The sequence below is a fragment of the Protopterus annectens genome, chromosome 9.part0 (assembly GCF_019279795.1).
Source record: "Protopterus annectens isolate FY-2018-M chromosome 9.part0, PAN1.0, whole genome shotgun sequence".
Taxonomy (NCBI): Eukaryota; Metazoa; Chordata; order Ceratodontiformes; family Protopteridae; genus Protopterus; species Protopterus annectens.
Window position 1 is genome coordinate 755,361,550 of NC_056743.1, and position 25,792 is coordinate 755,387,341.

A 25,792-nucleotide genomic window follows, 5' to 3' on the forward strand; every position below is an offset into this window, starting at 1 on the left:
ATAGAAACAGACAACTGGTGCCAGAGCCATGGCCTCAAGCTAAACGCCAAAAAGTGTACAGTCATCCCCTTTGGCAAAAACAAAGTGCCCACAAATTACCACATAGGTGGTAATCTATTACGTACAGAAGAAGTAATTAGGGACCTGGGGACCCAAGTTGATAGCAATCTCTCATTTGACAACCACGTGGCCAAAGTGGTTAGAAAAACATTTTATATAGCCCACCTAATCATGAAGGGATTCACATCTAGATCAGGGGAGGTCATTGTGCCTCTTTACTCATCCCTCATCAGGCCCATAATTGAGTAAAATGCCCCTTTTGGGATGTACCTTACCAGACACCTGCAGCAACTGGAAAGACCCCAAAAGTACCTCACCAAGAGGATCAAAGGGCTCAAACAGATGCCATATGCTGCCCGGTTAAAGAAACTCCAGCTCTACTCAGTGGCATACCGCATGCTCAGAGGTGATCTGTGCCTGACGTATAAAGCCATGTCCAACCCGGAATTAATGGACATGCTGCACCTCCGAAAATCCAAATCCCATCGAGCTACGCGCTCGAGAGACTTGAACCTCAGCACTGAAATAAATAGGACATGCTGGAGGGACAGATTCATAACCCAGAGGCTCCCTTCACTCTAGAATAAAATCCCAATCCAGGTTAGGCAGAGTCCCTCATTGACTCTCTTCAAGAGAAATCTTGATGAGTGGAAGGGAGATCGTAGGTTTACCCAGAGTATCACTTCCGTGTCACTGTTAGACAGAGGCACAGTATACTAACCTCGAAAAAGGGCATAGCAAAATTAATTTAAAATGGGTGGCAAAAGCCAAACACACTCTGGCTAGGCTTATAAATGCCCTAGGGCAGATATCCTAGTATGAACCTATGAAAAAGTTTCTCCAATGGGGTACTTAGTTTTGTAGAAGACTTCGGTTCTGGATTCGGAATGAAAATCTCAGGAGACGGCCGACCGGCACTTGCAAACTGCCTTTGCTTCGGGCACCGAGCGGCAAGAAAGACTGAAGAAAATGGCGTCGGCTGCATCTTATATACCCCTGTCGCACTGACGTCAGGGAGGAGGCGACAGCAACCAACGCCGGACCAAGACTTTGGAACTCAGGCCGACTGGGGAACCGCCTGACGGCAGGATAACCCATGTGTAATGACTGCAGTAGTGTAACACGATGAACATCTGCAATATGTTCAGCTTGTCAAGCCCCATTACCTGGCAGTACTGAAACAGCAGCATAACTAGTTGTTTAGTGTTAAAAGAAGAACTCTATTTTAAAAAAGAAAAAATAGTTATCTTTACTGCTTAAATGCAGGATTACCTCAGGCAATATAGCCCTACTACCAGTGCAGCAAACAGAGATTTATTTAACAATAAAACTGCAAACATAAAAAGGTATGAAAATATATGCACAGTTTTTTTATGCTAACATAGATTTTTATTGATTCTGTTTGTCTTTGTTTACTGGGAAGGTCCAAATAATCAAAATCCATTTTCAATGGAGGCCTGGGGAGAAAAGATCTAGCAGATGCATTTAAGATACTCTTAAAATAATTTTTTACAAAGATACATTATTACATAGATAGTTCTTAACACATCTAGATACAAGCAGGTAATTGCTCTGTAGTGCTACTATACAAAGATTCTGTGGTGACATTATACATGATATTAAAGTCTAAGGATAAAGTATTTAGTACACATATGCAATATGTGTGAAAGGCAGACATTAGATATGCCATATAAGGCTTGCCTAAAGAGGGGTTACTGCACAAATGTTGGGAATAAATAAAACTGAAGAAAGGAGTGTGAGACATTAGTTAATATGCAGACAATACTTAAAGCTTGGAGACAGAAAGAGACATTGTATAGCTGATAAGTCAAAGATAATGGGGCAGGAATACTAGGGTACTTACTGACACAGAACCTAGTTATCAGACAGTGGTTGAAAATATGGGTCTACTTTAAGCGCTCAAAAACTGAAAACCCCGAATTTGAATAGCGCGACACGTAAAAAGCGAACCAAGACTACGTTGAATGAAACCGCAAAAGTGGAAATATCGAAATCACATAGTTGGCCCATCTGCGGTATAGCTCCATAACGTAAGTGTGCGATAGTTATGGACCTTAGGGTTAGGGAGGGGTTAAGGTAAGTGCATAGGTAGGTAGTGTATGAAAGGTTTTGTATAGGTAAGGTATGTAAGGTTTAGTATAGGGTTTTTTTAAGTGTATGTGTGTGGAATACTTTGTTTGTTTGGGTATAGCTCCGTAGGGGAAGTGTGCGGTAGTTACGGACTGAGGGGTTAAGGATAGTGCATAGATAGTTGTGTATGTGGGGTAAGTGTAGGGTTAGCAGTAGGGTTTTGGTGCTTTAATTTAGGGTTAGAAGTAGGGTTTTGGTTAGTGTATGTATGTGTTTTTTTTATTGTGTTTGGGTAGGTAGTGTGTTGCTGGTGGTGGGTTGGCCGACTATGACGGCTCAAAGTTTTAAATTTCACGCTTTAGTACGTTCAACGTATTCGCGGTTCACTCTTTATGTGTTGCGCTATTCGGATTTTTCATGCTTCGAGCGCATAAAGTAGACCTGAAAATATTTGAAGGAGATTGATAAAGTGGGAAAGTCAGAAAGAAACTGAAATGTACAGTGGGGATTAAGGTAAGAAGGAGATTGAGGAGGAGTGGTAGAAAAGGTTGTTGTGTAGAAGGAGATAGAAGTTATAAAGAGATAGGGGGTATGAGCTGACAAAAGAAAATGGAGTTACCAAGGTGAAGAACACATGCATGATTATATGCGGTTTAGGTGTTGTTTTAGTAAGAGCTTGAAAGTGGAAAGTTTCATGGAAGTTGAGAAGAGCAGTGGTAGTACAATGGTGATACCTAAAAACCATGCTGGGTTTTGGAGAAAATGTTAGTTAATTATTTTATAAGTTGCGAGTCAATACATTTTTCTAGTATTTTAAATGGAGAAGATGGGACAGCAATTGGTCAATGGTTGTGAAGTCTGTTCATATGCCTACTTTGTAGAGTGGTATTTTATGGATTTTTTTCACCACATGGATGGGCCACATCTCTCAGATATGGATCAGTTTATGAATATGGACATAGGGAAGACATGGCATCAGCTGCTGTTTTGAAGTAATCTTTTGGAAGTTGGTCGGCAGCTAAACAGGTTGGTTTAAGCTACAGTAGAAGTTTTTGCAATAGTGTAATCCCTTGAACCACCATAGTGGGGGTAGGGCTGTCCTATACCCTTCTTACTTCCATATGTTATGCAGTAAACCACAAAAGGGTAAAGCTATATACTAAAAAATTATGCATTGTGGTCTTGAACTAGCAATGATCCTGCTGTGATGGAGTAAATGGAACAAAAAGCACACACAATAAAAACAAAATCAATCCTGATACTCATATAAGTAATTCTTCTCCAAAAACATAAATCCAGCTTTGACTGAAACCTGACAAATAAATTACAAATAACAATGCATATAAAGAGCCAACGTTGAAGTCATCTAAAAAGGTACCCTAATCACACAAAAAGAACATTAAATCAAAAAAAGACAAACTAAATACCAATATAAAAAAACACAATACACATCATATACAGGAAAACATTCTATTGATGGAACTGACGAAACAATACAGCCAACAAATAAATTCTGATAAAAAAACACACAGAGAAAAAATGTTGGAAAAACACTCATTTGAAGTGAACTTTAGTTTTAGTGCTAGTTTCTGGAGGTGCAGAAGTGCTGTACAACTCTTGTGTAGGCAACGTTTCACCTACATGCTTGACACTTAAACAGCACTCTTCTGAACTGGGCTTCTTTTTGACACATCAAGACACAACTCATTGAAGCCAAAACTCATTGATGAAATGAGTTATTGTCTGTTTAATACAAAATGAAAAATGTCTGTCTTGGAATTTGTGGAAGTCTGTGCCACCACTCTCCTAACTTAGACAAGCAAACTCTAAGTCACACAACATAGGGGAAAGGGGAGAAAACAGGCCATGGTAAACTTAGAATCAATGCCATGGCAAATCACAGGGTTTCTTCTGAATTGTAGGACTTCAGGAAAAGGAACCTAACTTTTTACCTCTTCTCTAAAATAATGTTACCTTAAATGACAATGGGCTCCCGTCCTTACGGCAGGAGTCACGGGTGCTCTTTCGCTTCCCTGAGGGGACAGTTGCAGAGGGGGCACCCTGCCCAGTGGTGCAGTCTGCTGTGTGCCCCAAAGGTGATAGGGTTCCTTCACTGGAGGGGGAGGGAGAGGGTGTGTTCTGGCACGGGGGACACCAGCCCCCCCTCCAGCTGCACGGGGCCACCCCCGGCGGTTGCACACCAGTGTCGTCGCCCCTAGACAGCAGTCGTGGGTACCTTTGGACGATGTCCCACTCCCAGTGGGGTGTCAGTTTGAAGACCCAGAAGGTCAGTAATTTTGGCCATACACCGGCCACCGAGGGACTCCCTGCCATCCAATGCGGGGCCAGTAACACTGGTCTGGGCATCCATTATGACACCCATGAAACCTCTCCTGCTTGTCTCAAGGTGCAATGCCATGCGGGCAGCGGTGCCCTCAGCGACCGGGAAGAGACCAGTATGACTCTGAATGGTGGATCATTTAGCTTGTGTGTTGAAGAAGAATGCAGCTAACTGTGAGAACTAATGTGAATTGCAGGACACACTGATCATCAACACTTTTCAGTCCTGGGTTACTCCCGGGGCTATGTCTGTCTGAGGGTCGTTGTGCCTTCCATCACCCCCGAGGGTATCCTGCTCTCATTGAGGGTGCGGCCGGGGAGTCGAGGGAGCCTGCAGTGGGCCCCCCCCCCAGTACGAGACATGGATGGAGGAGAGGAGTCTCTGCCACCCCGAGCTGGGAAGCCCATCCACGCGTGCTGTGGATGGGAGGACGGAGGCGTGCATCTGGCCTTCCCCCCCTAGGTTGTTGGTAGTACTGCCCTCCTGCGGGGAGGCCCGACATCCGACAACCCAATTCCTGTGCACCAGAGTTGCATTGGCCCTTCTCTGCTGCCCGTAGTCCAGTGGCAGGGGAGCAGGTGTGAAGGTCAGGGGAGGGGCAGCACGTCCATCCATTCTCGCTGCCCCCGCCCACCTGACCCCATCTATGACCACTCTCGGAATGTGACCTCAGATCAGATGTGGTGACGTGCTGAATTTAAGCATTTTACTAAGCGGAGGAAAAGAAACTAAACAGGATTCCCTCAGTAACAGCGAGTGAAGAGGGAAGAGCCCAGCAACAGGCGCAGGGAAATGTGGCATACAGAAGTCCATCTCCCTGGAACTGCCCAGGAGGCCAAAGTCCTTGTGATCCAGGTTCAGCCCGTGGATGATGTGAAGCCAGTGGCGGCCCCCGACATGTCGGGATCAGATCTTCACAAAGCCGGGTTGTTTGTGAATGTAGCCCAAAGCGGGTGGTAAACTCCATCTAAGGCTAAACACTGGCACATGACAGATAACAAGTACCGTAAGGGAAAGTTGAAAAAAACTTTTGAGGAGTCAAGAGGCTTGAATCCATTCAGAGGTAAATAGGTGGGGTCTGTGCAGTTCACCCGGAAGATTCAATTCAGCAGCTGCATCAGCCGCCCAGGCGAGGCGGATTACCCTCCCCCTCCAGTGGGATGGGGGACCATCCTCGGGTGTGTTGGGTGCACTTCCTCCGGGGATGTGCACTGCAACCAGCTCTGGGTTGGCTGGAAAGGCAATGTGGAAGGTGGCTCCCCTCCCTGGAGAGGAAGTGTTATAGCCCATGGGATCAGCTCTCACCGTGTTCCCAGGGTCGTGGGAGATGACTGCCACCACACCCACCCCCGCAAAAGGGAACGTTGGTCCCCAGCTCTCGGTGGGACTGTCGACTGGGTCGGACTGTCCTCAGTGCAGCCAGACCACATCCTGCCGCAGGGCCGGGGGGCTCACCTCGGGTGCCTGGGGTCCATGAAGATGTCAGTGACCCACCCCGTCCCATCTTGTAACATGGACCAAGGAATGTGGTGGCCATAAAGGGGGGATTTACCTCCTACAAAACACTGTGCAGAATTTTTTGGCAGTGGAGGAAGACTGTGATGACTTTATGTATTTTTTTTGTTTGTTTGTTTACTTACTCAATTATCCGTCAGAGGTGACTGAGTGAAGAATAGCTTTGTGGCTTACAATGGAGCAGTCTTAAACAACAGGGTGTGCAATATTTATGTTAGTTTCCCTTGAGTTACCCACTGCATTTAGGACAGGTGCTACAGGTACTCTAAGTAATATACTAACACAACACCAGATGCTATCCCTAAAAAACAGCCTAAAGCCATAGGAGAAATGGGAGAATATGAGGTGAGATGCAAAGAGCAGTATGATGCCCACTTACTGAAATGAGTATGGCCCAGGCAGCAATGAAAAAGAGATTACAGTGCACAAGAAAATATATCACAGGTGCTTCATCTGTTGAAGGGAAGAAAAAGATGGTTTCAGGCTTAGCATAATGACTACAAGATTCAGTTAGCAGCTGCTGACAGCAGTCACACTGCCAGCCTGTGAGGCTGCCCCATGTGACTGTCTGACATCTGAATACCCTCATCATATTATAAAGTGATCATATACAATTACAAATAACTCACTGCCATAACAGTCACATGCAGCTAATGACAAATAATGTACAACATCTTACCAAAAACAAAGTTCTGAGTGTTTAGCTTGAAATACACACACACACACACACACACACACACACACAGGATATGGAGAACAAAACACAGGACCAACCAAGTGATGCCTGCCATTACACTACTGACCTTAGTAATGATGTTTTGATCAGATACAATAAATGGTTTATGGCATGGCCTTCACAGGTCTGCAGCAGTAGCACCTTCTGTTCTTTCAGAACTAGACTTGAAACATCTGCTTATGAAGGGAGTTATATGAGAGATGCATTACTATTACCTGTGGTCGCCTTGACTGGCAATATATGTTCCTCTTTTTTGCATCTTTGGACTTTCAGTCCTGGGGTCAGTTCTAAAACAGTTTGGCTGTTGTGCCTTTATCATTTTTGTAATGTCTGAAACTTATAACCTCATATTTCACTCAGTTTAATTTTTCCAAGTCTTTTGGGTTTCCATGATGGGAATGGACCCCATTCTTAAGTCAAAGTATGATGAAAGTTTGTGAAATTAGTACGGTTTCAGTCTTTGCTGTTAGCCAAATGTGCTCTCCGCAGCACCCACAATGTGCCCAGACCTGACTCTTTCTGCAGTTCATACAGAGCAATATGCATCGGAAGGATATCTAAATAAGACTGTAAATTCTTTTTTATGAGACCCGTTCCTTCTACTACTATTGGAACTTTCTGGGTATCATTATTGCACATTGCCCTGGTTTCTGCCTGCAAATACTGGTATTTTATGACTTTGTGTCTCTCTGTACTGTAAGACAATGTAGTCACTGGGTGTTTGCAATTTCATTTCTTTTCGTGGACTACTATATCTGACTTTTTCACATCTATGTTTTTGAACTGTTGGTATTTATATTTGACATTTCACTGTAACACATCTATTATGACCCAAGAGTTGCTTCTACTGTCATAACTAAAAAGTGTGCAACATATTTCTACAGCAGGTTAAAATATAAATGAAAAATCAGGCTAAGAAAAAGATTAACAAGTTCAGAAACAGAAAGAAAGAAAAAGATTAACAAGTTTAGAAAAAGAAAGAAAGAATATTTGAATAGTTACGTATTACCCTGGATATCTTGACAGGATGGGGTGGTAAATGTCTTTGTACATACTGTATTTTGCCAGGGTTTTTCTGGATGAATCATCCATGGTTCTCACTAGGGACTTAATTATTTTCTACATTCATCATTATACAATGAAACAAAAATCTATGAATACATGCACATAGTACATTTACACAAACATAAATACGTGTCAATATGTAGAAATAAGGATTTACATCAGATGTAGACAGAAAACAAAGTTATGTGATTCAGACAGCTAAACACATCTCACTGAAAATGCAGTCTTGGTGAACAAACATCCTGTTGCCAGTGCTGTGCAGGGAACCTGCTGAAAATAACATTTCCTGTGCACAAGAGCAATGGAGTGGCATTCTCACAGTAGTCACATGCAGAACTGGATGGACACAAACACAGTACGGCCACCAGAGCTCTGCAACATATGCTTTTGTAAACAACAGTATGCATGGGTGATGGGCAAAAGCTATAACTTCTGTATTTGGGGAAGGCAGGAGGATGTGTCTGGGTAACATTCTGCAGAGCTGGACAGTTGTGTGACCTAAATCAGCTATCACTCAGACCTGCAGGGCTGCACTGGGAACCTATTTTAGTTGTGTTCCATCTGTGTTTGGTCACTGACTGTGTGTTCCCGTATTTTCTGAGGGCAAGGCTATTAGCTGCTATATTTTCTGGTAGTATTATATTAGCAGGTTTTCCCGTCAATGAAATGGGCTGCGATAGGATGTCTGGAAACCCACAAAATACTTTTGGCACACTTCAACAAACTATTTAAATACGATACATATGTTGCCAAGGCTTGACCAAGGAATTTCAATTCATGGTGAAACAAAGCAAGTGTAAAAAGAAACAGTACCCAGTTATTTCCATATGGGTCTGAAAGCATGTAGAAATACTTAACATGCAGTGAGTTTGAACTTTAAAAGTGAAATATTAACTACCATCATAAAAATATGCAGTTTACTTTAGATCACAAACAATATCTATCATACCTCATGGGTTATAGATCTTAAGGGAGAGGCAGAGTTTTTTTTATAGTAATGTTGTTGAAAATGCTGTTTTCATAATGTAGTGCAATGCCTGATGTGCAACAGGTTACCAAAACAGCCTGTCTCAAAGTGCACACATACTAAACAGTAGAGCAGATTGAAAGAACTCATTAACTGTATAAGACCTCCCAGAGATATTTCCTGTTAGAGTATAATTTGGTGAAATTAATCCACATCAGAACACTTTTATTATCCCCCGATTACTATGTGACTCGTTTGTTTTTCCATATCTCCCCCCCTCTCTCTCCTACTGTGGTATAAAAGACCAGGGCAGCAAACGACGTAAGACTGACAGGAAATGCTGATGGATTAGACTCATGAAGGAAGAAGGTCCACCTACAGCTTGTGCTACTCTGAAGGATATCCTGATGGGAGGGCTTGAATAACGGAACTGTTTTAAATTTATTTTCACAACATAATGCGACTACTCCATTTCTACTGAAGCAAGCCAAGGATGTTGTAGGATACATGGCATGAGTAGCACTGAAATATAAATAGCTTCAATTAGCAGAACAAGCCCATACACTGACATGGCCATAGATTATGGTCTAATAAGACCCATGTAATCTGTTTGGTTACCCTTCAAGGCTTATTGTTTTCCTAGAATGCTCTTACTGCTTATTCCCAGCATTCAAAATTCCATTATGCACATCACATGCACACTTAAATCCTGTGATTGTGTTAGCTTCCATCACTTCATCTGACAGGGTGTTTCAGCTGTCTACTTCCTATTCTGTAAAGAACTTTCTTGTCATAATATGTGTGTGTATGTATGTATGTATATATACATACATACATACAGATATATATATATATATGTATACACACACACACACACACTTATATATATATATATATATATACACACACACACATACACACACACACACACACACACACACATACATACATACATACACACAGATATCCTGTCTCCAAATTTGTTTGTGTGTGGGTAAACGTGTGTTGATTCCTTTTAGACAAACAATGACAGAACTGATTAAATGTTTTCAGCTATGACCCTACCTACTAAATGTAATAATGTTACAAAATACAGCACAGGACATCAAATGTTGCCAGCCAGCAGGTCTTGTGATTTATGTGTATGGTGGTAGCAAACCTTGTTAGGAATTTATTAAGTATTTGAGGGTTCTCTGTATATAATATACTCACTGTCGCCTCATAGCAAGATGTTGTTCCGTTTGATTCTCAGCTAGAGCGTCTTCTGTGTGGAGGCATATGTGAATGGGGCGTGCCTTTGTTGAAGGTTGTGCGTCAGGGCTGGTAACCCGGTATGTAAAAATCCACTACCAATCATTAGCGGACCAGAGTTCCATTGTGGCGACCTCTAACCGGGAAAAGCCGAGAGACACAAACACACAATTGTTTTTGCTCAGTGTTTGTAATTACTATGTTGCTTCTTCTTTGATTCCTGATCTAACATGTAGATATGTATAGTGCTGGCTTCATATCAATGGAGATGGCTTTCTTTAATTAAAAGACTGCAGGATAGTGAGGACAGTAAATTTGCCCTTGCCCCACTAATTTGGAATTTTTAGAGTTGATGTGTGTATAAAATATCAGGGATATGGAAGGAGTATGGGGTTTGCCCCCTGCAAAAAAAAAAAAAAAATGTGTGTGTGTGTGTGTGTGTGTGTGTGTGTGTGTGTGTGTAATGCCATGGAGTAACATGCATCTCAGCTGAAGAACATTACTTATGAGGACAAACTTCCCAGAAACTCCCATGCAAAAGGCTTTTCCCCATGCAGTCTTACTTAAACTAATTCAAACTTGTAGAGCCTTAGTGTAGATTATGAAATTTCATGGAAACTATCTGATATTGAAGCTCAAGTCTCTTACATGGTAGATAGTAGTACATTTCTGTATATATATATATATATACACACACACATACGCATACACACACACACATATATATGTATGTGTCTGTATATCATTAAGAAAGTTTGGAAGTTTCTAGAAGGCCAGTGCTTGCTTGGGCTAAAGGGAAGTCTCTGTGTTCACCGGTGGCAGTGGTTAACACTGAACAGCCTGCCTGTCCCTGGAGGAGTGGTTACTGCCTAGAAGCTGTAGTTTTATTGGCCATTTTGGGTCAATTCTAAACTCCTTGATCCCTCTCTCTTAAAACCCTACAACTCTCTTTTTGCGCGGTTTTGCGCATTGAGCAGCGTCAGGCAGCACCACCTAAACAGGTTTAAAGTATTCCAGGCTCCACAAAGTCTGCTATTCACTTTTTCCCCTAGAACTGTTCTATTCTCTTTCTAAAGCCCTGCACTTGCTCAGCTCTTATAAGGAAACACTAACTAACTAAAGCACTACACCCTCCTTGACTTCTCATAAGTATTAGGCTCCCAATTGGCCCTTCCTGATCTAGTGAAAAATCAGTTCCCCTCCCTAATCTGATCAGTAAAAAAACAGTTCCCTATACTAATCTGGTATGGCCAAGGGTCAATTGCAGGGTTACTCTCCAGTCCAGCTGGTGAATCTGGGAATTTTGAGGCAATGTTACAATTGCCTTATGTACACAGACAACCCTCTCCTCCTTCCAACAAACTCTAATACATGTGAGAGATGCAGTTACACAGCCAAACTGGAGGCAGAGCTCTCTCAACCCAAGACTGGCACAGTCAGTCAGGAGGAAAAGGTAACCACCCGCACCACAAATCCAGTCTCACACAGACCTATTGTATCTGCATACCCAACAGATAAACACACAAAAACATACTCGGAGGCTCTAAATAAAAATCTGCCTAAACAGCAAAGACCTCCTAAGCAGATATCCAAGCAACAGCCACCCCTCAACAATACCCACGAATCACATATCTCACAAAATCAGTGTGCCTCACAGTCACAGCCCTTAAGGCCAAACAACACACCAAATACACTTGTTATAGGGGACTCTTGTCTGGCACACTGACATCCCGCTCACCAGACTGAACAAGGAGAAGGTCATTGTAAGCTGCCTGTCGGGTGCCAGGATCTGCCACATAATGCAAGCACTCAGGTCACTCCAAAGCAAGTACAAGTATGACTTCGTCATTGTCCATGCTGGTGTGAATGACCTGAGACGTACCTCCCTGGACTACATGAAAAGAGACATAGAGGAGCTCTCTGATCATGTAGCCCAGGCTGGTATGACCCTGACCTTGAGTAGATCTTGCCCTCACCAAAAATGATGCCAAAGTATAAAGACAAAATGATCAGTTTCAACAACTGGCTAAAGTATTGGTGTCATTCAAAGGGGATCCAGTGTCTGTCAGCCTGGGATGACATGCTCGACAAGCCACGTTTTTTCGCTAGGGACAGCTTGCACCTGTCACCCTTAGGCTTTTGTATACTGGCCAAGGCTCTTGCCACCCCCATAGTGCCTTTTTTAGGTGAGGCTCAAAGGACAAACCCACCTCCATAGACAACCCAAGGATAAAAAAACTAAAGGTAATGCTACTCAATGCCAGAAGTCTAAACCTCAAGATGCATGCACTCGAGGCTCTCCTCAGTATGGAGAAAATTGATGTCTGTGCAGTAACAAAAACCTGGTTCAAGGCTCCTGAGAGCACCCCAGCACTACCAGGTTATAACTCATACCATGCGTTTCGGCCCAAAACTCGGACCGAAGCACAAAAGGAGGGGGAGTATCTATATTCATCAAAGATACCTACACCTCCAGGTTAGTGGCACTGCACAAAGCATCGGAAAACATCCATGTGCAACTAACAGCAGGCAAAACTGCCTTTCAGTTTGTAGCCTGCTATAGAACACCCTCCCTATTACAGGAACCCCACTTGGCATTCCTGAGAACACTGGAGAATATGAAGGTCTCTCCAAACACTGTTATTGGGTGACTTCAACTACCCAAACATTGACTGGGAAAACTACTCAAGCCCAAACACCCTCGCCCAACAGTTCCTTGAATTTATAAACCCTAATGCGATGGAACAACTGGTCACCACTCCCACAAGAGGAAACAACATATTTGAACTGGTAATCACCAACATGGGGGCTCTATAATCCATACCAAAGGTAAAACCCTCATTGGTAAGATCAGACCATAAACAAATTTCCCTGGACATCCATATCCCGTCCCCACCCCCAGCCAAGAAAATCACGGTAAAGAATTTCTCAAAAGCCAACTTTGCACTTCTCAAGACTTAGGTGGAATCCTTCAAAGCCCCTGGGCAGGAGGATAATACAGCCCAATCCGCAGAATCCTTTACAAATGCATTCTATGAGCACCTGCAGGAATGCATGGATCGTGCTATCCCAAATAAAACCAAGACTCAGTCCTCCAAAAACAGGAGACCTGTCTGGTGGACCCCGGCCATAAATAAAAGGAGGAAGCTACTACATGAGAGAGCAAAATCCCAAAAAGGGAAGGCATCTCTGATCAGTATTAGCAAGAAACTTCGATCCCTCATAAAATCATCAAAGGCCAGTTTCGAAAGAAAAATTGCCCTAGACACTAAAGATAATCACAAGGCCTTTAGTTATGTCAGGAATATGGGTGGAAACTCCCAGATATGCTCTGAATTGTTGCATAACGGTACAAAATATACCAAACCTACAGACATAGCCAACATCCTGGCTGACAGATTCAGCGCAAACCCCCCCCTTCCCCCCCCAAAGGAGCAAATGCCTATCCCAACTGAATGTAACCTCCCTGACATCACAGATGCACAGGTGAAAGCTGCCCTCTCCAAAGCAAAAAACACAGCATCTATGGGACCGGACGGTGTCCCAGGCTGTGTCAAACATGAGCTCCAAGAAGAGCTGAACCCTAACATTAAGTCACCGTTCAAACTTAGCCTTACTACAGGATATGTACCCAAAGAATGGCATACAGCTACAGTGGTCCCACTCCACAAAGGTGGTGCCACAACGGACCCCGGAAACTATCGCCCCATAAGTCTGACTAGTCTGGTCTGTGGAGCGTATTATCATGGAACTCATAAACAAAGACATTGGGAGCCTCCAGACACTGGACCCTACCCAATTCGGCTTTGGTAAGGGCAGATCTTGCCTCTTAAACCTAGTTGATTTCTTTGAAACAGTTACCAAAGCCATAGATGAGGGCAAGGTAGTCCACACAGCCTACCTGGATCTCGCAAAAGCCTTCGACACAATACCCCACTCGGGCATCATAAATAAGCTTACCAGCTTAAATATCAACTCCTATATCACAAGATGGATTGCAAACTGGCTCAGGGATAGAACCCACATGGTCAGAATCACAGGTGCCATGTCCGAATCTAAACCAGTTACAAGTGGCATCCCACAGGGCTCAGTTCTGGAACCTCTCTTGTTTGGTATATACTTCTCTGAGGTTCAGGTTAACACAGGGGGATTATGGCTGACAAAGTTCGCAGATGACTGCAAACTGGGGGCCATAATCGAATCTCCAGTTGACACAAGCATCTTCCAAAAGGGTCTCACAGAGATGGATGCTTGGTGCCAGAGCCACAGCCTCAAGCTAAATGCTAAAAAGTGCATAGTCATCCCCTTTGGGAAAAACAAGGTGCCCACAAATTACCACATAGGTGGTAATCCATTAAGTACAGAAGAAGTAATTAGAGATTTGGGGACCAACGTAGATGGTAATCTCTCCTTTGATAATCACGTTGCCAAAGTGGTTAGAAAGACCTTCTATATAGCCCACCTTATCACGAAAGGGTTCGCATCTAGATCAAGAGAGGTCATTGTGCCCCTCTACTCGTCACTCATCAGGCCCATAATTGAATACAATGCCCCTTTTGGGATGGACCTTACCCGACACCTGCAGCAACTGGTGAGACCCCAAAAGTACTGCACCAAGAGGATCATGGGCTACAAACAGATGTCCTATGCAGCTCGACTAAAGAAACTCCAGCTCTACTCAGTTGCTTACCACCTATTCAGAGGGGATCTATGCCTGATGTACAAAGTCATGTCAAACCCAGAATTAATGGACATGCTCCACCTCAAAAAATTCAAGGCCCTTAGAGCTACACGCTCCAGGGACTTATACCTCGGCACAAAAATAAATAGGACATGCTGGAGGGACAAATTCATTTCCCAGAGGCTCCCCTCACTCTGGAATAGAATCTCAATTCATGTTAGACATAGCCCCTCGCTGACCCTCTTCAAGCGAAATCTGGACGTGTGGATGGGAAATCGCAAATTCACCCCTGGGATCTCTTCTGTGTCCCAGCTAGACAGAGGCACAGTAAACTAATCTTAAAGGGTACCTTCTGTGACCTACTTTACAGAGGCACAGTAGGCTAATCTAATAGGGAGGCGGAAGCCAAATACACTCTGGCTAGGCTTATAAATGCCCTAGGGCAGATAGCCTAGTATCTACCTATGAACCTATATACATACATACACACATATAAATATATGTATTATATATGTACGTATATATATATATATATATATATATATATATATATATATATACATATATATATACATATATATATACACACACACACACACACACACACACACATATAAATATATGTATTATATATGCATATATTTATATATATATATATATATATATATATATATATATATATATATAGATAGATATACACACATACATATACATGCAATTCTAATAATAATTACATTCGCTATCCAATTTGGCCCACTGGACCCAGTCCCTTTTCAGGGGTGACCCAGGAACAATGGCTGGTTAAGTGACTTTTTCAATGTCACTGAGTAGGCAAACAAGGGCTGAACGAACCAAACCCTGTATTACAAGAGCTATAGCCTTAACATCAGCACCAACTGCCAGATCAATTGCCAACCCACTATACTTACATGAAGAATGTTAACAATAAACAGTTGAAACACACAAAAATGAACTTTAAAAAAAAAAAATAAACCAATGTTTTATGCAGGGGTCTCCAAACATTTTGCTACTTATATAGATAAACTCAAAGATCACACAACCATGGGGAAAGGCAAAACCTCTCTCCCAATGTCATTCAAAATTACTTCTCTTTTCAATAGAGGTGCTTTTTGATGTAAAAATGCACCTAACAAAAGTATGACATACTGAATGTACAACTAAGCTCAAAGAATCCACAGAAAGAGAAAGAGAGAGACATGGAAAGAGGGAGAGAAAAACAGACAGTACGTTTGCTTTGTGGTGGTGTGAAAATGAGCGAATGCAGATATGTATGAGTGCAAGTTTGTGTGAATCCGTTAATAGGTAATAGCTGTGGGCCCAATAGACCTGCACTCAGTGCAAGTGAGCAGGTCTTTTCATAGGTAGGTACTAGGCTATTGGCCCTAGGGCCTATACAAGCCTAGCCAAAAAGGTACCCTGGCTTTCGCCACCCAAGAAAATTATTTTACTGTGCCCCTGTCAAGCAGAACCATAGAAGTGATCCCCGGGGTGAATTTCCTATTACCAATCCAATCATCAAGATTTTTCTTGAAGAGTACTATTGAGGAGCTCTGTTTGACATAGATAGGTAGTCTGTTCCAGAGTATGGGAAGTCTCTGGGACAGGAATCTATCCCTCCAGCATGTTCTGTTTATTGTGGTGACAAGGTTTAGGTCCCTAGAGCTGTAGCTCAGAGGGATTGGGATTTGTTTAAGTGGAGCATGTCCAGCAGCTCTGGGTTTGACATATTTTTGTATGTTAGACAGAGATAGCCTCTGAGTAGGCGATATGCGACAGAGTAAAGCTGGAGTGCTTTGAGACGGTCTGCGTAAGGCATCTGTTTGAGGCCAGTAATCCTCTTTGCGAGGTATTTTTATGGCCTTTCCAGTTGTTGTAGATGTCTTGTGAGGTACATACCAAAAGGGGAGTTGGACTCTATAATGGGTCTAATGAGTGATGAGTAGAGGGGAACAATTACCTCTTTTTTTCTGGATGAGAAACCTTTTGTGATGAGGTGTGCCATGTAGAAGGATTTCCTGACCATTGTGGCAATGTGATTATCAAAGGAGAGACTACTGTCCACACGTGTCCCAAGGTCTCTTATCACACTTTTGGTGTCAAGTAGACTACTGCCTATGTGGTAGTTCATGGGTACAGAGTTTTTACCAAAGGGGATGACAATGCACTTTTTGGCATTGAGCTTGAGACCATGGCTTTGACACCAGGCATCTGTCTCAGTGAGGCCCTTTTGTAGGATGTCCACATCGTTAGGAGTTTCGATTATGGCTCCTAGTTTGCAGTCATCTGCGAATTTAGTTAGCCAAAGACCTTCTGTGTCAGCTTGTACTTCAGAGAAGTAGATACCAAACAGGAGAGGACCCAGGACTGAACCCTGTAGTACTCCATTTGTCACTGGTCTGAAGTCTGATTTGGAGTCAGCTACTTTCACAGTGTGGGTTCTGTCAGTAAGCCAGTTGGCAACCCATCTTCTGATATAGGGATTTATACCTAGTTTAGTGAGTTTATCTATAATTCCAGAGTGGGGGATGGTGTTGAACGCCTTGGCGAGATCTAGATAGGCTGTGTGAACCACCTTACCCTCATCTATGTCTCTGGTGACTACTTCAAAGAAGTCTATCAGGTTTAGGAGACATGATCTGCATTTTATAAACCTGAACTGGGTGGGGTCCAGAGTTTGGAGATCTCCAATGTCTTTGTTTATGAGTTCCATGATGATACGTTCCATGGCCTTGCAGACCAGGCTCGTCAGGCTAATGGGGCAGTAGTTCCCGGGGTCTGTTGTGGCGTCCCCCTCCTTTGTGGAGTGGGATAACCGTCACGGTGTGCCATTCAATGGGCACAAAGCCTGAGGTGAGGCTATGATTGAACATGGTACTTAGGTGGGGTGCCAGTTCATTCTGTAGTTCGTGTAGAAGGCAGCCTGGGATGTTGTCAGGTTCCATGGATGCTGTGTTCTTGGCTTTGGAGAGTGAGGTTTTAACCTGTGCAGCAATGACTATGGGAACTTTGCATTCTTCCGGTATAAAGATGGGCCCTTTAAGGGGTGAGAGGGGAGTAAAGTTAGCACTGAACCTATCTGTCAGGATGTTGGCAATATCAGTTGGTTCTGTATATTTACTGTCATTGTGCTGTAACTCAGCGCAGATCTGAGTGTTGCCATTGAGATTCTTGACATAGCTATAGAATGCTTTGTGTTTGTCTTAAGAATAAGTGGCGATTTTGCTTTCATAACTAGCTTTAGAGGATTTTATGAGGGATCTCAGCTTCTTACTAAGGCTGACCAGGGATTTCCTCCAATAGTGGGATTTTACTCTTTTTTTGCAGCAGTTTCTTTCTTCTATTGTAGAGTTTGTTTATAGCAGAAGACCACCAGATTGGCTTCCTTTTTTTTGGAGGCCCTATGTAATATTAGGTTTGGGATATGTTTTTTTTTTTTATTTTTGGAATGTTTCGTGGGCTTATAAGATTGTATTTATCATTCAGTTAGTATTACTGACATTTTTATTCTTTGTTTTTATCATAATGCCACCACAATCTGAATATGTTTGTGTGCGTGTATTGTTATGGTATATGTGTTATGTGGTGGGTAGGTGGTGTGCTTTGCTAGGTCTATATGCAGATGAATGTGTTATGTAGGACGCTGGTCTGGTGGGACACCACTGTGCAGTGGAGACTGAGAATATGTCCTTTCTCCCCTGTTGTGAACCTCAAAGTTGGAACAGATAATTAGCAAGGCATGGGGGGGGGGGTGTCCCTGCAGAAAATATATTTTTTTTGTGTGTTTGTGTGTGTAGTTTAGAGTTGTGTTTTTTTTTTCTTTCAGTTTTGGAGTTTTGCTGATATGCGTCTCAGTTTTGGAGTTTTGTTGATATGCGTCTCAGTTGTACTTGCTTTCATCTGACTGATTTCACTACTTTATTTTCATTTATATTTTGGTTTCTGTATGTTCTATTCATGCAATGCTTATACAATTTAAATATAAATATACACACACCCATGCACACATATATATACATGTTTGTGCATGTCTGTGTGTATATACATAAATATATCCACACGTTTGCACATATGTTTTCATTGTTCCAAATTTTTTTCAAGACTTAATACATTCTAAATTCAGATTTTATAACATGCAGTAAAGTTACTTTACGGCAGTCCTATTACATTGTTTGTTGCCCTCTTTTGAAGCATGCTCATTTTGTCTTTACTATTCAGTGGGACTAAACGGGGGGGGGGGCTACTGTTACTGGCGTTAACATCGAAAAGTAATGATTCTGGGTTCATCTCCTAGTCAAAGCCAAACTTTTCCTTGCATATGCTAGCATAATTTAAAATTCTTAGTCTGTCTGAAGTTTCAGCTGATGTGTACAAGGAATGTGTGTGTGTGTGTGTGTGTGTGTATGTGCATCTGATCGCACAGAAAGGTACCATTAATGATTCTTTGATGAGGATGACTCAGTACAGTGTTTGTCGGTGCGGCAGTCCGCTAATCACTGGCAGTAGATTTTATGGTGCTGAGTTGCCAGCCTGACGCCCAACCTTCAGCGAAGGCACACCCATTTACGCATGTCTTTCGGAGGCCACTTGATCACGGGGAGGACATGCACACTCCACACTGAAGGCACTCCAGCCGAGAATCAAACAAGAGAACCTCTTGCTGTGAGGCAGACTCAGTACAGTACCTTAGCTATTTAAAGTGTCATTATGGCCCAGCAAAGTACTGAAAGTCATGAGCTCAAGTACACATTAAAAAGAAACTGTTTTTTTTTTTCATATTCGTTTGTGAAATTAATTCTGCTCACTTGGCAGAGGATTTCGTGTGTGTGTGTGTGTGTGTGTGAGCGTGTTTATATTTGCACATGTGTATGCAATGTGACCATTCTTACACTGATACGGACTCCATAACTGCCCAGTATAAAAGTTATGGTGCTGCCCCTTCCTACAAATCCCAGCATCTTATTTGCTAAACCTGCTGCCCTGTCACACTGCTTCCTTTGCCTCTTTAAATCTAATAACTATAAGATCTCCTTCCTCCTTCAGCTATACATTTGTAATCATTCCTGTGTGATCCACTGTTCCCTGTTTTTTTTTTTATTCTTTTTAATTACCAACCTTACTAGCCATTTGTCAACCTTATACACAATCATCCTCATACTCTGTATCACTTTCCATGTCCACAGTGCCACAAAACAGTAAACAGTGAAATTCTGCCTTCTACTTTTTTTCTTAATGTTACGGGGAAAGACGATTAATGGAATGTAGTAAGTAACCATATTCTATACTATTATGCTACAAAATAATTTTTATAGCACTGCTGCTAGCCTTTTGAATGGGCAATGGAAACAGAATAACTTTTAGCATTGTAGATAGCTCTGTGTGGATACTTGCCTCTGAGCTAACCTAGATTTTGCACCATAGATATGTTAAAAAAAAAAATGAGAAACCATAGTGAGGGTCACTACGTTATTACTTGAGAAAGAATAATACAAAAAGCTGCATGTGAACATACGCATGGTATATGAATAGCAGTGTCCAAATGCTACATTTCTCAAAGTTCCAAGCCAGGAAGGCATTTATGTACTGCATTTAAATAGTAATACTTTTGATATAACCAAATTAAACAATTATGTCGCTCCCCAGAAAGCAAAACGTTGAGGTGCCAGGGCCGATTTTAATAAAAGTTAAAATGAGATTCTGCATTTTTGTTATTTTTATGTTAAAGTCTAATGTATAGTCTTCCTTGTTTAACCTGTCATGCTCATTGGGCGGCATTTTGTTTTCATTTTCAGGACATTGTATAAGAGCTGCTGAGTAGTATTACTGAAATTAATGCAAAGTACAGTTAGTATGTTACAAAATAACACAAATGCTGGGGTTGGATGGCAACTATATCTTAGGAAATTCATAGTTAATGCATTCAGTGATATCATCTCAGGTGCCTTTAGCAGTTTATTTGTAAAGTCTCTCCACACATTGCTGGATTGACAAAGGGGCTGAAGGCACTGCAGCTCCAAGCTCCATGTCTAAAAGAGGCCCTGATACTACCACTGCCCCCATGACATCCCCATAATGTATTCAGTCACAGTCAGTCACTTTCTGTCCTTAAAAAAGATTTTGTGTGTTTGTGAGTGTGTGTCCTGGAGTGAAGGTCAATGACTTAGCACAAAATTCCTATTCATGTTAGACAAAGCCCCTTGTTGGCCCTATTTAACCGTAATTAGGATGACTGGATGGGTAACCAGAAATTCACCCAAGGGTTTCCACCTGGGTCCCTCTTAGGCAGGGGCAACAGGTGCTGATTTTAGTGTCTGCTTGAACCAGACACCTTGGGAACACGGGCTGAACTTGGCTAGGCTTGTAAGGGCCCTGGGGCCATTGACCTAGTAATCTCCTATGATCCTACAATATATCAAAATCTGAAACTAGTGTGGAAAGCCAAAGCCACAGCTAGTGTTCAGAACAAATAAAACAAATGCAATATCTTCAAAGTAGAGAGCAAAAATATTGACAACTACAAGTTAAGGACTGGTTAGTACATCCTGAATGAGAGAAGGACAGAGAAAAATAGTGAGTAGCAAACCTCTCAATTGTCTAGATTTTCAGAGAATGCCCAGACTTTTACCTCATATTTTCAGTCTGTTATTCATACAAGTTGTGATTTTCTTGAAAATTATTAAGGACTGAAGTCACTAAATGACATACATTTGAGTTTCAGACTTCAAATCCTTCAGGAAATTCTTGTTACTCTAGCAACTTACTAAGTTTATATGAACAATATTTAAAATATGCCCCCCCCATTACTTTAGGTTTCGTCCAGATTTTATTGCACAAAGAAGTTGAGAGGTAGGGTGAGTAGCCTGAGTTTATGCAGACAATGAAACAAGAGGAAGATGAAGATAAGTAGGATTGGTAGGTGGGAAGAAGAGGGTAAAAAATAAGGATCATGACTCAATACTGTTATCATGAATGAGATGGTGTAGTCATACATGTAAATATATGTTTGGCTTGTTACCACGAACAAATTCTGACTCTATTTAGCTGTATCTTTAAGTACACATTATGATTTACCTTGGCAAATGCCTGACAGAAGACTGACTATAATGACAGCCAGTTTGCATACCCCTAGATGAGAAATAGCCTCTTTTTTAGTTTTACATGTTCTGGTTTCATTGCTTTAGAAGACTGACTAGGAAATCAGATTTAAATGCACCATTCTGGTTAGCACTATCCTTCCTCTTATTATTTAGCATACTTTTAACTCATAGTTGTCTGGGCTGTCTACACCCTGTCTTGTTATTCTGTAGCTCCACCACTATGACTTACTCAAATCATTCTTTTCCTGTCTTCTATATGCCTCATCACGTGTGTGCTTTTATGATGTGGCCCCTGAATACCACAAGATAGTTTGTTATTAAACAAACTTCTCATACACCTGCAGTTCTCACAGAAGGATGCCCTGTCTTCCTCGTAGGTGGTGACTTTCACATACTCCATCTCCTAAATTTGATATAATTGGGCACTTTCTGGGTACAAAAACATATTCACTTATCTTAATGATGAAATATCTGAACACTCTGTCCACCTGCTCTTAATTATTTCTACCTTGCTTGATCAATGGCCAATTACTCTACGCAAAGAAAAGAAAAAATTAAAAAAGAAAAAAGAAAGAAAACTATTCCATGCTAGTGGCCTGCACCTGCCTATTCTCAGGAGACAGAAGAGTTTTAATACCAATCCTAAAGGCTTTGGAATTATCTGAGGTGGATTATAGTGTAGTGAAGTAATGTTTAGAATTTCTTAAGATGCGATTTACAGTGATTCCTTAATTGGTAATAGCACTTAAACTTATGCAAGTTTTGCAGGATATTATATTCTTACACAGTTTATTGTTCTCCAGCATTGATTTCTTCACTTTAGGGGCTGGCCACTGTGGAGACTGGGGCCAATTGTAAGAGTCTTGGATTGTATAAGTGCATTTAGAGTGCAAGGCTCGTCTGCAACATACTACTGAATGCCACTTTTATATGTGATCACTGATCTATAAATAGTGGTTTTTGTATTTTAATGGCAGTATGCCTGGAATTTCTACTTTCCTTGAAATGTAGTGATCTTGGAGAAGTATATGCAAGTAACAGTACTGAAACAGTCTTTTGTTTTTGCTTGTTTTGTTGTATTTATTTCTGCTTGTTTTAAAGAAAGCCTCAAACGGAAGTTGTGCTCAAATATGAGCTATGGTGTTTACCCAAGTGTTGTTTTTTTAAATTGTAATGCTTATTTAGTTTTACTGTGGTTTCTGCTCAGGAGCAGCTTTCAATTGAGTTTGGCTTCTAATCAATGATATACAGTAACCAGCAGAATCCTTCTCACCTTTATTCACAAGCCAATGCTCAATATCTTCATTCCTTTTGTCTAAGATATTCTTGCCTCAAATTTTCCCTCCATGCAATAGTAATCTTTGCCCTTTCTTCATCTGCCCTTTGTCAAGCCATTAGTCTTGCATATAAATATTATTTCATATTTTGATGCAATCATCTCTACACCTACTTTTGTGATAACTGCATTGTTAAAATTTGGTCATATAGGCACAGCACATTTTGGCACACTTCAAACCCCTGAGAACTATGTACAACCACAAATGGTATCTGGATGTAATAGCATACAACTTAAATTTATCTTTCCATGTCTGTAGCTTGACCACTGTGTCAACAAATTCATTATAAGTAATACTCTTCAGAACATGAATCACTGAACTATGTGTATTTCCTGATTAATCTTGTACATCTCAATTTGTACAGTCTTCTCTCTTGCACATACTGTATTCAGTATATATGGGTTTCTCTGCATTTGTTTTAGCCTAACGTGGATGACCTGAAAATTAATTGTTTATTTTTCCTAATTTTAAACTCTGCATTCACAGTTCCTGTAGGAAATCAGTGCTGGTGCAGCATCTATTTATTTACAAGTAGTGACAACAAGTGTTTTCTTTTTTTGTTCTATTTGATTGTATGACTCTGGAGTTATTAGATACATGTAAAAAACAGAAAGTGGCAAATCAATATGTGGTTTAGCAATACTGAGCCTGAATTCATACTTGTATTTTCAAATTTCTCTACTGTTTCAGACTATATCTTCACTCAAAATACATAAAATAATGAACAAAGTAAATAAATAGTTCCATGTGTTTGTTTTTTAGGGCATTTTTGTTCCTGTCAAATTTAGAAAAAATGTCATATTTGGGAATCCATTCATCGATCCTCATTTTGAAGAAATAAGATGAAATGTGCTTAATGATTATATTTGCCTTTACAGTTTGAGATGTGATATGACTGTCTTAGAAAAATGTGGTATTGAATTCTTGAAAACCTTTAACAGCCACAGTGGGTTTTGTATTTAGAATAAAGTGCACTGTGGAGGTTTCCAGTAATAAAAAGGTCATCTCTGTAGATCTCAATGCTATCATGAGCCTTTGCAATGTTTATCTTCCCTAGCAACCATCACAAAGGGAGGGTATATACAAATACCTACCTATGCCAATTGAATTGAGTCTTGGACCAATTTCTGAATGTAATAGTATGCAAGAAGCAAGATCCATAAGCTTACAATCTGTGCAGACAACACAGCAAGTCCCTGTAGAACAGAAATTGACAAAAATAATGTAGACACGACAACATGGGCAGGGGTTAAGGAGAATAAGGAGTTAGCATGCCATATTGTACAGAATGGAATAGGACAGATGCCTGTTATGTCCTATCAATTACTTCAGACTGTTTCCAGGGCCACACAAGCATATACAGGTATGCATTTAGAATTCATGGACAAACATGTGAAAAAGATCTTCAGAAAATATATTTTTTATGAATCACTCTGCTACACACGTGAATACATCATCCAACATAAACATTTTTGTCTTGTGAACTAGGCCCAGGTCTTTAGACTGTTTTCTGACATAGTGTATTATATGCAATGTTGGGTATGTCCATGTAAAATTCTAATACTTTCATTATCATGGATTGTCATCAAGATTTCAGATTTTTAGAGCAGAGTTTTGTGGCGCACCTAGACATATACTTTCTTCAATCCTAGTCTGTATATTTATACAAGGTATGGCCTAAAGTTGTCTTGATTTGCTTTTACATTGACTAGCACACATACAAACACACAAACTCCACTTTGGTTTATGCATCAGAGGGTACTTTCAATCAAATAACAATGACTATGTATAAAAACAATTCTCCAATAGCAGGTTTAATTTGGGGCTCAGTTCTCCTGACTGATATGCTACAGTTCCAGTGCAACACTACCGATTAATTGTTACTGACAAGTTCAAGATTGCAATTTCTTAGAATACTCCATTCTCTCCTAGTATGGAGATCTCAGAGGTGATATATATACATTAGGGGTTGTCAGGGGCCTGCCCCCCCCCCCCCCCATATCAGAGGTGCAGAGAGGCTTGTCTTGTGCAAAAAACAACTTTAAAGGAGTAAAGCGATGTTCAATATTTGCTGTTCTCCTTTATTTTCTGATTGTTTTTCATAATTCTGTGCCTCACACCTACAAGTATTGGAATTATAAGAAGAAGCCACATGTGCTAAGTATAACAAATACAAATGGGACTTGAGCATGTGCTACAATTGGAACACATGCTCTTTATGACAGAAAGTAGCATTCAGTATGCACACATAGACATACCTCTCAACCTCTTAATGCGAGAAATCTGGACAAAGCCTAAAATAATGGGGGGGGGGGCAAAGGTCCAAAAACAAGGACAAATTTTAAATACTGGTCATATCAAATTAGAAAGGTGCTAAAATAACAGTATTTGTGTTAGCATGCATGCATATGAAGTCTGAAACTCAAACTTATGTCACTATTTAGTGACATTAATCCTTAGTGATTTGTCATAAAACCACACATTTTTTGTGAAACAGAGCAAAAATATTATGCTAAAAATCTTGACAGTCTGCAAAATTGTGGTTGGTTGGGAGATATGCACTTAGACCAAATCTAATCATTCCTGTTTTTGCAGAGGGTCAAGCCCCCACCTGTACTCTTTGCACTATGATT